Consider the following 15,545-nt stretch of genomic DNA (forward strand, 5'->3'; position numbering starts at 1 on the left):
AGTTAATTTATCCCTTTTAAGAGGGCAAGCCCAATGTTGGGTTTAGGCTCGACAAATTTACTTTCTGAAACTGTTTTTCTTTAATTTCTCTTTATATATGCACCTGTCATCTTAGACGAGGTTTACATTAATTTATATGGATTCTATTCATTTTATGTTCTATTTTGACCTCTAGTGCACAATTTACATTTGTTTTACAGTACTACATGTATTCTATTGGTTAATTGCATTGTTTCAACTACTAGTGCATGGTGTCTAATGGTGTTTTCTCCACTTCTGGTTATTACTATGCTTTGTTTCTATTAATATCATATATGTGATTTAATTTTTCGATTTCTCCAGGCTGCCAATACTTCTATTATCTCTCATGCCCAGAATTTATTTGTTTTTCCTGCTCTATGGACCGATATGTGGACGTAATGGTTTACCATATTTTCTCTATTGTTTCTTTCAGATCTAACTCTGTCTCAAGTATTTACTTGGAATCCTAAGCCTGTCACAAATTTTTGACTACTGATGTACAAGGCTTTGGTTTTCTGGTCGTGGGAATTGAACATAATACCTTAATTAGCATCCTCAGGTGTCTTAACCGAGTAGATAGGAGAATGGAGGGATACGTCAGTCCTCTTGTCAACATCTCGAGGTCCTATAATAGATCTTGCTTCCTAAGACATATATATATATATATATATATATATATATATATATATATAATATAGAAAATCCTTTACATATATTATACAAAACTTCAGTTATAGACTAGTGTGCTTAGGCCAAAATTCATTAATTTGAATGAGTTTTCTGTATCAGATTTTCTCTGTCTTTCCTTTAAAAGGAATTGTATCCAAATTATTTTCTCTAATGGTTGAACTATTCTATTGTTCCTATTATATATAGATATATAATATAGAAAATCCTTTACATATATTATACAAAACTTCAGCTATAGACTAGTGTGCTTAGGCCAAAATTCATTAATTTGAATGAGTTTTCTGTATCAGATTTTCTTTGTCTTTCCTTTAAAAGGAATTGTATCCAAATTATTTTCTCTAATGGTTGAACTATTCTATTGTTCCTACGAATTTATGAGAAATACATTTGTACTTATTTCATTTATTTAGAGTAGTAATAGCGTTCTAAAGCTGATATATTCTTCCTATGACTCTTTGCCATATGTAACTTAATCACATATGCTACTCATCTCTGGTGTTTAGTTTAACAATATATTTGTGATATAAATGTACATGCTCACCATTCCTTAGTTAATGTAGTACATAATTCCTACTTTACAATGTTGATGTAATAACACATGTTACAACAAAAGCCTATAGAAAATTAGCACTGCTCTACTTGGTATTCCCTAGCAATTTTAACTTTAAAATCACTCTGTCAATGAAATTTGTAGAAATAAATTATTCACGATTTCTTGTTCTGTATGATTACAACATTATAACATTCTTGGCTTCCATTTCACCAAGAAACAAACACCAAACCCCATTATATAATAATTCTTGCATGTGATTCTTAAAGTTATATAGCAAACCAAACAATAAACACTAACCTTAAATATTTAAAGCATGGTAAATCATAACCTAACCAGAAAAATGCAGTTAGAATACACTTGAGAATGGAGCATTTTTCTCCTCCCAACCATAGAATTAATCTCCTTTAGCTCTCCCCTATGCAAAGATTCACTCTTTCCAAGAGATCAACAATCCCTTGTTGATCCTTTCAATAGATATTTAATACCTTTCATGATAATGTTTCCTTTAGTGGCATCCCGCTTTCGGTGGATCATCATATCCGCTTGCCTAGGCTTTTCGATAAAAGCCCACCATTTTCTAGCATGGTTATTTTAGGCTTTTCTAAGCTTAGCATCTTTCTCCAAGTAAGAAGCTTAATGGACCTTTCTCTCCCATCCATTAAGTTTATCTAGAATTTTATTCTAGATTACTTATCATGAAAGAAATATCAAGTCTCATTTATTAATGAGATTTTATATTTATTTTATTTTGGCAAGAATCTCACTTCTAGGTGTCTCATTCCCAGGTAAATATATCTCATATATTTATTTAATAATAAATAATCATTTAGATAATTAATGCAATAAAATTCTTTGGATTTTATTCCATTCTTTCTAACCCAACACAGTCTAACTAGAGTGGTTTTACTACAATAGAGGGATATTACATTCTCCTCCCCTTTTATTAACACCGTCCTCGATGATTGCATCCCAGTTTGCTTTCCTCGAAACCTTGTTGGATAAGTTTTCTTCTACTCATTTTCCTTGCTCGCACGTATCCTTTGCATAGGTAAAGCCTTTCTTTGTGCTTAATCTTGAGGAGAAGTTCAATTTCGAAGCCGGATTGTTTTTCAGTTAAGATATGAGGGATTTTGTGGGAAGGTCTCCTTCGACTCTCCTTGTAGCATTTTCCACTCAATTAGGTGAAAGTTATCATGTACATATTTTCCTGAGTATTAGTACATGAAACATTATAATTTTTAATATGACTAAGAATTATTCATTGATAAACTACAGTTACCATGCGGTTAGTTCTCTTCGTGTTACCAGATATTTTTCGTCTTTTCTTAAGATAAAAAAGGAAATACTTCCTATTGTTCATGCTTGCAGTCAACACTTTACTTCATTTTGTGTGTTGGCCCAATTATGTAGCAGATATACTATTGCATGTATACCCTGCTCCTAGTTTAACACATTTATCTGAAGACTGAATATATGCTTCTTAATTTCCCCTACACTCAACATACTTTCCACATGTATCCAATAAATTCAGCACCATCAATGTGTTACCACAATAGACCCAATGTCCATACTCATTGGCCTGAATATTTTCTACTTATTGACTTCCATATACATAATTTTTTTTCACCTAACCCACATAAACTTAACAATTATCAGGGTTTTTTGTAACATATTACTTAAATAACATTGTATCAATTGTTCCTATATTATTGTAGCTAATTTCATAGCTACTATGTGATGATTAACATAGCCTTCAAGTGACTTATCTATGTCAATTATTGACTGTTTTTAGTGGCAGAAAGGAATTGCCTCCTTTTCCCATTATGCTTGCATTGATGCTAACACTTTCTTTTTGCAGTTCATCTGCATCTGTCACACTATTCCTCTACATTCCAAAAATGTTATTCATATCTAATATATCATCTTGACAATGCAACAGACCCTTTTTTTTTCTTTTCTTTTTTGTAAGTGACCTTAATTAACTTCCTTGATATGAATAAAAAAACTTATGCGTACATTTTAAGTGAATGTATTAGGAGAATTTCAATATTTTCTCAGCATTCGTAATTTGAAACTTGATGATGGAATTGCCATTTTAGTCCAAGTAAGTTCTTTATCTTGTGAAAATTTTAAGCATGGAAGAATGGAAACCTTTCCCTATCCCTTTCCAATCTAGAGTTAAATACAACTACTTGTATCTCTCTTAAGGTAGATGCCACTTTTTTATGGCTTTCAAGTAGTCTCATATATTAGACTAAGAGTAGATTGAATATCACCCTTGTTTTTAATACATACAAATTTGAAAGACTGGTTGCCTATCAATTTGGTATCCAACACTCTTATGGGGATAAGACTATCTTGCTTCGATACACTAAAACTCAGGTCTGAATACCACTCAGCATGAACATAAGTCTTCTTTAAGTTATTCACATTTTCTTGGCCCGGGGCCTGTTGCTTGCTTGAGTAAGAAATAGTCTATGGTTTATCTCTTCCATGGAGGCCAAATATAGAGTTGTTGTCACAATTAAACATAAGGCACCGTGGATTAGAAATTATTGGATGAACTTGGACTTTAGTAGGAGTAGCCAATTTTAGTACAGTAGAATAATCAAGATGCCATTCTTCTTGCCCACCACCTAGTGTACCATTAGAGTACCAACCACATCGAGGTTCATCAACATTACATTACAATTCATCCAGAATTAGATCACTCATATGCCGTAATGTTGCACCAAGGACCAAATTTCAGACATCTTGACCAAGCCTTTGGTACTCGTGAGTTATATTTACGCAAATATAATTGCATATTTGCGTAAGTATAAGTTTTGACAAAAGCCAAGATTGTCAAATTTCAGTCTGCTTGGGATGAAGGAAGCTGTGATTAAAAGGGAATAATTGTAATGTCCCTTAGTTATAGGTCTATCTTAAAGGGGGTCTACGCAAATATAATTGATCTTGACATAGTGGGATATGGTTTTTAATATTAATTAACACAATAAATGAGTGGTCACAACTTTTTTTGTATTAAAACGGGTTCTTGTACTGCATAGTACTTATGGTGCTTAGTATATCTCCATCTATGGTGTTGTCTAATTGATCCTCTTGTCTAATTTATATACATCAGAATTCCTCATTAAACATCAATGTGTCCTCCAATTTTTGTTAGTTTCATGCCCCTCTTCTTGGGGTGAAAGGGATAAATATAATTGGATACAAACCATATTAAGCTTGCGGTAAAAGCCTATGGAAAAATAGAAAATTACTTCAGAAGAGTTTTCGTCTCTGGATGTGGTGAATTCCAGTAAGCTCCTTACAGAAATTAGTCATTATAGGATGATAAACAGGTTTAATGTAAGTATGAAAATTCCCCTCCATTCTTCCTGTCATGCTATTAACTAGAACAAAAGAAGCTTCAATTATCTACTATGCACTAAGACGTGTACCCACGTCACAAGCTGCCTCAAAATCACTCACAACGAAGTGCTGAAAATCTTGGAGTTAATGTTCTTGGGTATTCCCTTGAGGTTTCATTTTAAAAGGTAGATGTCAAATAATGCTTCCGGGTAGCACCATGTAGTCCCAATTCCTTTGACTAATAAGTCCCTGCTTCAATGTATGTGTTGGGTAAGTATGAGAACTGAAATCTTGTGGAATATACACAGGGGAATCTGGTACACTCATAGAGATATTTTCTTTATATAACCTTCATTGCTCCTCTAAGATTTTTTTCCATAGATCTACATCTCAAGGATTCCTTTCCTAGGTGTAGTCACACTTCAATCAAATCAAGAAACACTACAACCTCGCTACTTGTTCTTAGCTCAAACTCGGTTTTGATGATTAGAAATGTTCAACTAAGACCTTTCCAATCTACATTTATTGACGATAATTTGGGACTCCCATATGAAAACCCACAAAATTCTCAGTCCTTAACCTGGGTGTGTCTTTATATTCCCTCAACCTTTTAGTGTGACCAAATTTGATCTTATTTGTTTTGTGAACACAGTTATCCTAGAATATAATATGGGTAAATATTTATAACAATTGTGACTACTAATGCCCCTAGATTATAAAAATAGAATGTTTCTTACTCTTATATACTTAAATCCATGTTTCCATGTGTACCATAATGAAAGTGTCAAAGCATCCACACACTATTTATTAGTAGAGTGGTAGGAAATAAGGTTGTATAATTGTAGTTTGGAAATGTTTTGAGGCATCCACCAAATGAAGGAATGCCTTGCAACCTCATTTCATATAGTTTATAATATCAAAAGAGAGATTGCAATAACACTAATGTGGTAAAATATATAAGAACTATTTGAGTTTATACAGAACTGGACCTACTTATACATGTGGTTGGGTCCATTATTTCCTCATTTATGAATTTACATATTGTATAACTAATCTTTATGTATCACAATATCACTTCTTGTTCAACTAATAACTTCCTCATATAAAATTTAAATTTTCAGTGTTCCCCAGAACATACTTATTTTTTGGATAAGATTTTCATCTAGATATCACTCTATCGTTGCAATCAAGATTTATCAATTGTAAGAACCCAGTTATGTCCCTCAAAGGTAGACACATTTTGAGTAGTGTACGATGTTTCCATTTATTATGGATAGTGTTAAATTTGGTGACCAAGGCGTGAAAATTTTCTAGTTTTACCATATCTCGTGGTACTTTACTAGGCATTGGTACAATTCATGGAAGATCAATGAGTGATAACGAAATGAAACTATCCAGTCTGGCCTTTGTAATTGTCCCAATCCTTAAAATTTTGGGCTTAACTTTCCCAATTTTTTTTAGCAGAACCCATTGGTTGCTTCCAATTTTTCTCTATTGTCCACTTACCAATTTTTCCACCCAAAAGGGTATTCTTGCTGTTTCAAGCATTATCTCAGAATTGTTTAGGAAGGTCAAATTTTCCTACCTACTGTATACTCCTTCCTATATGTGTGTCTGTAGTGATTAGAAAAAAAATTGAATTAGTTTTATGTTTCCTTTACCCTTTAGTGGTTATTCAGTATGTACTTATTATAATTATTTCATCCATATTGTTGTTCCGGAACCAATGCACATCTAGTAACTTAAGTAATTTTGAAAGAAATTCTTAATGGTATAGCTATGTCCACTAGGTCCAAAAGTTCAACCTACACAATTGATTGTTAGAAAGAAAATGTTACAAAAGTTGTATAGATGCTTTACCACTCTCAGCTGAGTCCATTCTTAGTTTAGTGCTAACGTCCATTAGGCCCAAGGGTTGAGCCTAAGCTCTGATACCATTTGTAACATACCTCTAGTTCACACTATTTTTTTTCCAACATTACTAAATTAGAGGGTGTCATGAGAAGATTGTACTTCTTATTTTGTCCATGCGTATTATATAGGATTTAGTATTTTTGTTAATTTTCATAATTCCTCCTATAAATATTATTTTGGGAATCATTAGCAATTTATCTTCACCACAATACCTTCAAGTTACCATAAAGTTCTATGGAGTCTTACTATGTTCGAGGATATACCCCACTAATAATTTGGTCATCCATTGCTATCTAGAAATATGCATTCGATGTTGTGTTTTTTGGGAGTTAAAACACGGTTGGATATTTCCTATTACGTTCTATCCATTAACATCATAAGATGAACGATTAACTTATCAAATGAACTAATATATAATTTTATATTTAGATCATTTCAATCTTATAATACATCAGACCTATGATATAACCATGTGAACTATGGCATATGAGCCTTCATTGGTTTCCATGAGGTTATCAATTGGATCCATTAACTTGGGTATTAATATTTTACCTTTTCTGAATCTGAATTTTATTCTTGGAACGAGTGCAGGCCCATACGTACACATGGACCCTAACCATTAGATTATGTCGGTTTATCGTTTCTATTAATTCGCCTCTAAGTATTTTCTTAACATGGACCACTAAAGTCATTTAATGTTTAACAAACGTGGCATGATACCTTGGTTGCAATTGGATGAGCTCTTCAAATTTGTATGGTTGGGTTGGGGTATATTATCCTTCCTATTTTCTTGGTGTTGTACGCCTTACTACTCCTTTGCCACATGGTGAGGTTCACGTGATGGGTGGATTACGTATTTGGTGCATGCCCAAACCTACTAAAGTGGTGATCGACAACTACGACCGCACGAATAAGGATCGACGGTGGAAATCTACCACATAACCCTAATCTCATAATCTAAATATCATTTTGCACAATGTGTTTCTGCTACCTCCGCACTCTGAGTGAAGGGTTTCGCAGAGCTTTGGTTGAACCCTAAGGATGTCGAATTATCCCTCTCTTCTCACCAGGATCACCTTAATAAGCTATGTGCCTCCCATTTGGCATGTACGCTCCCTTCATAATCCTTTTCACCCTTCCACTGGTTCCATATTTTTCTAATCTTCTCAGGAGATGTCTTTAGCTTCAAAACCCCTGCACCATTTTCATAATGTCCCACTGACGACGGGTGTAACACCTTCTTCCCACATCTACCCAAGTAACTAGCCAACTGGGGTAAACATGAGACGAGAGGCTACATGATTGGATTCAACCTCCTATGTGACCTTAAGGAAGTGGAATCAATGGAAACATCACACACATTCATCCAACATCAACTTCAGAATCCTTAGGAGACAAGTTAACCACTCAGACAACTTGTCCTTGTTCCCACTGATGTTTTGGACATCTTAGGACTCCCATGCTATGGGCAAGAGAGTCAAGAAACCAAAATTCTCTCCCATAGGCTTTCCCAGTGACCAGAGACTAAAATTACCAGTTTTGTGCTAGCGACCCCGGGATTTAAGCCACCTGTTCAGGCCCAGAGTCTAGGTCACTGCCCATAATGGAATGATAACTTAGGAATAGTAAAAGAACAGGGAAACAATGATGCAAAAGAAATAATTTGAACAAGACCTTCATCAGATCCCTACTAGCCATGCCCAACATTTTGTCAAACATATCATCAACATGTAACCTACAGGTGTAAACAATAGAATTAAGTGTAGGGATCTCATACTTATCTGAGAATCGCTATCAACCATTGTCCCCTCATGTCATTTGCTGCATTATCATCTATTAGGCCATAGATACATTATCCATTCATTTATAAGTAAAAGCATGCTGAGAGCCATACATAGTTGCTACCATAAAACATACATATAACCAACATAATAGGAACAAAAATATCATGAACATATAAGCCATAAAAGCCACATATACATCAGTACATTTACACATGAAAATCAAGGGAATGAATTTCTTATTAATGAATGTAATAAACCAACCGGAGATGGGACTACCATGTTCCACCCAACCATAGAATGATTGAGCCAAATATATCTTCATCCATTCACCCCCGTGCCATATTCCAAGCATGAATGTGGGCCTCAAACCAAAATAACCAAGTGGGGCATACCGAGGCTAAACCACTTAACCCTCATCAATAGAAACCAGGATTTACTGTAATCCATCTTGGATTGCTAGGCAAACACAATAAACATACCATAACAAGATTTACCATGATATCCACCCGATCACTAGGCCAAAAAAGCATGGATTCCACCAGATTTCTTCACCTACGCTGTGAGTAATTTTCCTATCTCCTAGTCTCTCAGGCTTTACCGCAATCCAAGCCTAGATCACTAGGCCCTAAACCTAGACCCACTCTCCAATATTTATTGCATATCCCAAACCCGAGATTACTAGGCCCAATGGAGAACAAACCACCTCTTAGCTTTGTTGTATATCCTAGCATGCACAGACCATCTGAGGCAACACAAAATTCAGCTTTACTGCAAACCACAATCTAGCTTAGGGGTTACTAGGCCATGTGTTCTATCATTTTGGAGATCCACCTCACTCAGCTTCAAATCCATCTAACAATACAACTCAACCAAGACATGAGACCCCATCACACCATGGCTATCCATAAATAACAAGGCTAGGCCCAAAAAATTGTTACACTTGGTAAAACCCATGCCACAACAGCAAAAGAAACACATGAAATACCATGCATGCCAAGTCTAACAATGAAAATACACATGCAAGTCGATATAGCTTAAATGAAGCCTATTTTTAATGCTTGATCCTACCTTTCCCTACTTCAATCTTTGCTTCCTCTTGCCTTCTTTTCCCTTCTTGATCCAATTCCAAAATGCTCCAAGAAAACTCTAAGTGTCCAAGAGTGAGAGAGAGAGAGAGAGAATAATGAGAGAGCTCCAAAACTGAACTGAAAAAAAGTTACCAACTGATCCCCATAATCCTTTTTATGAATGAGGCCTCTATTTTTTTTTATTGTCCTTCATTTTCCTCCTCACATGGAACCTATGACATTTCACCTCCTTTTGCTCCTAATTTCCATTATTTTCATAAATAATTGCCAATTAATGCCTCATGCCTTTCCAAAGCCTTAGTCATTGCCTTTGCCAATTTCCTTAGCCATAAACAATCAAATGAACGCCCCCTAAGATGTATTTCCCAACATTCATCTTGGAATAAGTGTCCCATCAACCACGATTATTGTTTTTAACTTTTATTAGATGGAATTGTCACTAGGGATGTTACAGAACCCTCCCACTTGGGGGACACCATCCTCAGTGTTCAATCACGCATATACCTCAGCAACCCACTGAAAGAAGACATACTGCTCATGGAGCTTTATAACATAGCTCGATGCAGTATTTACAATGAAGGACCTGCTCAAAAGAAAAACATCATGACAACATACTGCATACTGGAGCTTTATAACATATCTCATTACAGTATTTACAATGATAATCTTGCTGAGTGCCAACCCACATGACATCATAACATCATGATAAAATAAACACATGATAACATAGTAATATGACAACATAATCATAATGACATGACACCCATACCGCTTAGTGGAGCTTTATAACATAGCTCATGGTGGTATTTACATCCATATACATATGTAAATATAACAATATCACAAAAATATATACCAAAAACATGTACCAAAACATATACCAGAACATCATATCAAATCATATACCAAAACACCATATCAAATCATTTACCAAAACACCATATCAAAGTATATACCAAAACACCATATCAAATCATATTCCAAAACACCATATAAAAGGTGCTTTGCCTCAACTGGAAAACAAGGAAGGATACATAGCTGGCATCTGAATCACCATATAGCATGTAGCTTCATCGGACCCAAAATGCTTCCATTTCACTTTAAATTGCTTGATTTCCCAGTTCCGTAGAATGAGCACCCTTTTCTACAATATACACTGAGGCTCCGGATGGAATTCTCCACCTAGTTCCACCTGCAATACAAACCAGACAATCATATTATTAGTTTCCTTAACATACTTCTTAAGAAGATATACATGTAAAACATCTTTGACTTTCACTATCGAAGGTAGTGCAAGTCGATAGGCTACTGGCCTAATCCTCTAGATGATATTGAAGCCTACACAAAACCGTGGTGCCAACTCGACACATGATCCAATATATAAGGAGCTCTTCTTCGATTTGATGAAAAAGTACACTTGTTCCCCGACCTGGAACTCCTTGAACAACATGTTCTTATCTGCATAAATCTTCTACCTATCTTGTGTTACCTTTAGATTCTTCTTAATTACCTGCATTTCCTATTCCATGTCTTCCAACATATCTGGTCCAATCAATACTCTACTAACTGGATCACTCCAATTGATCAGAGTCTTACAACTCCTCCCATACAATGCCTCAAAAGGACTCATCCTTAATGAATCCTGATAACCATTGTTGTATGCGATCTCTACCAAAGGAAGATACTCTTCCCACTTTCGCTGCTAATGCATCACATACATCCTCAACATGTCCTCCAATATAATGTTGCCCCTCTCTGTCTATCCATATGTCTGCGGATGATAAGTTGTACTAAAGGCCAACTCTGTGTCCAAACCTACAAATAATTCCTTCTAGAACTTAGAAGTGAACTTCGCATCACTGTTTGAAACAATCTTCTTTAGAACACCATGCAGTCTAACCACATCTTTGATGAATACTTGTGCCACATCGTTAGCTAAGAATGTAGAATTCACTAGAATGAAGTGTGCAACATTCATCAATCTATCCAGAACAACCATGGTGGATGCATGCTGTCTCACTGTTTTCAGTAACCCTGTAATGAAGTCCATGGAAATGACCTCCCATTTCCATTTTGGAATCGCAATCGGTTGTATCAATCCACTTGTGTATGCTTACATTGTTCTTTCACTCGCTGGAAATGAAAACATTTAACCAAAAACTCTACTACATCCCTCCTAAAATTTGGTCAATAATAAAATATCTTCACTGCGTTCAATGTCTTTTGGTAGCTTGGGTGACTTGAATATGGTTTCTCATCAAACTCTCTCAATATCACGTTCTTGAGCTTACTATTATCCGACACATATATCCTGTCTCGGAACTTGACCAATCCATCTTCTGTACGACAATGATCCATACCTTGTGCACTTGCACCTGTACCTATATTATCACCTATACCTATACCAACACATTGTTGCAACTTGTGCACCACCTCCATATGCCCGACATCCTGCTAACATTCCTACAAGAGCCTATCCTCTAGATCTGTCCCATAGGAGCTCATAGTTTCCTAGTGATTTACATGTACCCCTCTCCCGAGAGAATCTGCCCCCTTTTTCTCTTTACCTTTGATGTACCTGATCTCGAAATAAAACTCACTAATTGTGGCTAACCACCTAGCATACCTGACATTCAGATTCCACTGGTCAAACAAATACCTTAACCCAATATGATCACTCATAAGTACGAACCTCCTACCAAGAAGATAAAGCTTCCGCATCTGCAATGCATGTATGATCACTGCTAACTCAAGATGATGTGTCACGTAGTTATGCTCATGCTCGTTTAGTTTACAGGATTCATAGCATGCCACCTATCCATCCTTCATAAGGACTCCACCAAACCCTCTCTTGCAAGCATTTTTGCATACCACGAACTCTTTTTCCAGATCTTAAATCTGTAGCACTAATGCATATGTCAACAACTAATTAAGTTTCTCAAAGCTAGCCTCACACTCCTCTGTCCATTCAAACTTCTTACCTCTCCTTTGCAATGATTTGATAGGATAAGCAATCTGTGAGAAGTTCCTGATGATGCTTCCAAACCCATGAAAGATCTCACCTCATCCACACTCTTAGGAGCTACCCTCTCCATTATGGCTCTTGTATTTTTTGTGATAGGATAATGTCCTACCGGACCCATGAAATATCTCACCTCATACACACTCTTAGGAGCTATCCACTCCATGATGGCTCTTATCTTTTCTGGATCTCCTGCAATTCCCTCCTTGGAGACAACATGCCCCAAGTAGTGTACCTCAGTCTGAAAGAAACTACACTTACTGATTAGCATACAATTGATTCTCTCTCAACAACCTCAACATTGGTGCTAAATGCTCGACATGCTCTTCCTTATTCTTAGAATATACCAATATATCATCAATGAACACAATAACGAACTTATCCAAATATGGATGCAAGACACTATTCATTAAGAATGTAAATGTAGCTGGAGCATTAGTTAAGACAAATGGAACAAAACTAAACTCATAATTCCCATACTTGGTCTTGAATGCAATATTGTAAATATCGTCCTCTTTGATGCATACCTGATGGTATCTGGATCTCAAGTTGATCTTCGAGAAAATTGCTTCTCCCTTCAACTGATTGAACAAGTCAACAATCCTCAGCAAAGGGCACCTATTCTTGATAGTTACTTTGTTCAACTGCATGTAGTCAATGCATAATCTGAGGGTTCTATCTTTCTTCTTCGCAAACAAAACCGGTGAGCCCCAAGGTGATACAGTTGGCCTAATGTATCCCTTGTCCAACATTTCCTTCAACTGTAACTTCAACTCAACCAACTCAGGTGTGTTCATATTGTATGGTGATTTTGATGTTGGAGCTTCCCCTGGCACTAACTCAATCGAAAATTCTACCTCCCTGTGAGGTGGAAACTCTGTAATGTCCTCAGGAAATACATCCTAAAACTGCTGCAAAACTAGGTACTTTCTCAACACATCTGCATCCTCAATCTCCTTACCCTTATCACTAGAAATATGTACTACAAATAACATACACCCTTTCCTGCAACTACGCTTTTCTTGCATAGCTATCATCATCCTAACTGATGTGGCTTTCTTCTTACCTTGTAGGACTCTTGGTTCTCCATTGTCATCAACACACTCAATAATTTTTTCATAATAGTCTACCTTGGTTCTATGAAAATACAACCAATCCATGCCCAACAACATACTGTATGATCCCAGTGGTAATACATTTAAATGTGTTGCGGCAGGTATACCATTTAAATAAAATGCGCAAGCTCTTACCCAATGATGAAACTTCTTATTTGTACCTGTAGCCAACTGCACTAACCAAGATTCTGCATGAAATTCCTTACTCAAACCACACTTATCCACCAGGTCTAGACTAACATAGCTATAATTATATCCTAGGTCAATTAAAATAGAAATAACTTGATCACAAATCTTACCGTCCATCTCAATGATAGATGCTTGGTGTTCTTCCTGTCTATTGTCCATTGGTGCATAGATACGAGGAATGCTCTTCCGTACATCCCCAACAGTCTGTGCCTCCTATGCATAGTGTATCTGAGTACCTTTCTGACAAGTAATTATTCCTGAAAAGCCTCTTGAACTCCCGCCAACTCAAGTCATATGTCTTGATGTCTCTGAATCGTTTAACATCTTCCCACCAAATGTCTACTTTACATTTCAAGTTGAAGATCGCTACGTTGGCCTTCATGTTATCTATGTAATCATGTAACTCAAATAATTTGTTCATCCCAAGTATCCAAGCCTTTGCTTCTTTCGGATTCTTCACATTTCCATCAAAATTAGGTTGCTTTGCTTTTTTAAACTCCTCTGGTAAGTATCCCCTATCATTCCTCCAATAAGGATGATAATGATGATGATCATGATGTCTATCAGAACCAAAACTAGAATAGTACATGTATCCATCTCCTCACCTATCCAGATTATCTAACAATCTGCCATCTCTCACAGTATCAGATTTATCTGACCTGTGTCTACCAAGAGACCTACTTCCATATTCTCCATTAGTTCTATCCTCATGTCCATGGCTGATCCGAAGCAACCCTTGTCGTTGAAAGTCTGACAAACTCTAAAGAAGTATAGCATTAACCTCCGCCTGCTTCTCTTGTGCTTGTATGATCAATTCATTGTCTTCCTTACAACTCCTTATCTATTCCTTCAAGCTCCTCAATATATCTACCAAATCAGAAGTGTGCCCTGCACCATGCTACTCATCTTATGCATAGGGAGATTCTATGTAGTCTACCACCTTGCTAGCCATTGGATCTTTTCCTGCAATGGATAATATGTCGGATAAACCAAATAACAATACATCAATGTACCTTAGCATAATTCGTGGAGGATACTTTGTCTACAAGATCACCAAATCAACTTGATACATGTATAACATAAAAATAAGAACATATAGACATACACAAATAAATGTATCAACACTTAAACATCACTTTAGTTAGGGTACATTAATTAATGCAAGGCCATATCAATAATGCATGCTATGACCTCATGCATGACAACAACCATTACTCCATTATACACACTTCCACATGCAACCATCAAAATTTATAAGCAATGCATAACCAACTACACATACGCATAAATGCATGTAGTCGAACATAAGAGCTCAGTAATTGTAATCAACCTAAAAGACTGATACATGTAATCAACTCTACAAGAATGTAGCCTAACATACAATGATGTGAGTAGGTGACATAAAATCAACATGTAAGAGACATATAACAATATGTAACCGGTCAGGCACTCATGACAAATTCATTCCACAAAATCAACATCCAATTCAACATGGAAACCATATTACAACCATAATCAATCATCCAACAATGCAAAAAGCACATGGAATGCAATTGTAAGAGACACACATGCAACTGACATGCATGCATGGCCAACACACATTGCCCATCCATTTTGAGGGGTGAAAAATGCTCTGATACCACTCTATAACACCCTCCTCCCACATCTACCTAAGTAACTAGCCAACCGGGGTAAACATGAGACGAGAGGATACCATGATTGGATTTGACCTCCTATGTGACCTTAAGGAAGTGGAATCAACGGAAATGTCACACATAGTCACCCAACATTAGCTTCATAATCATTAGGAGACAA

Source organism: Pinus tabuliformis, chromosome X (genome assembly GCF_031772625.1).
Source record: "Pinus tabuliformis cultivar Carrire ecotype Pingquan chromosome X, CPIR1, whole genome shotgun sequence".
Lineage (NCBI taxonomy): Eukaryota > Viridiplantae > Streptophyta > Pinopsida > Pinales > Pinaceae > Pinus > Pinus tabuliformis.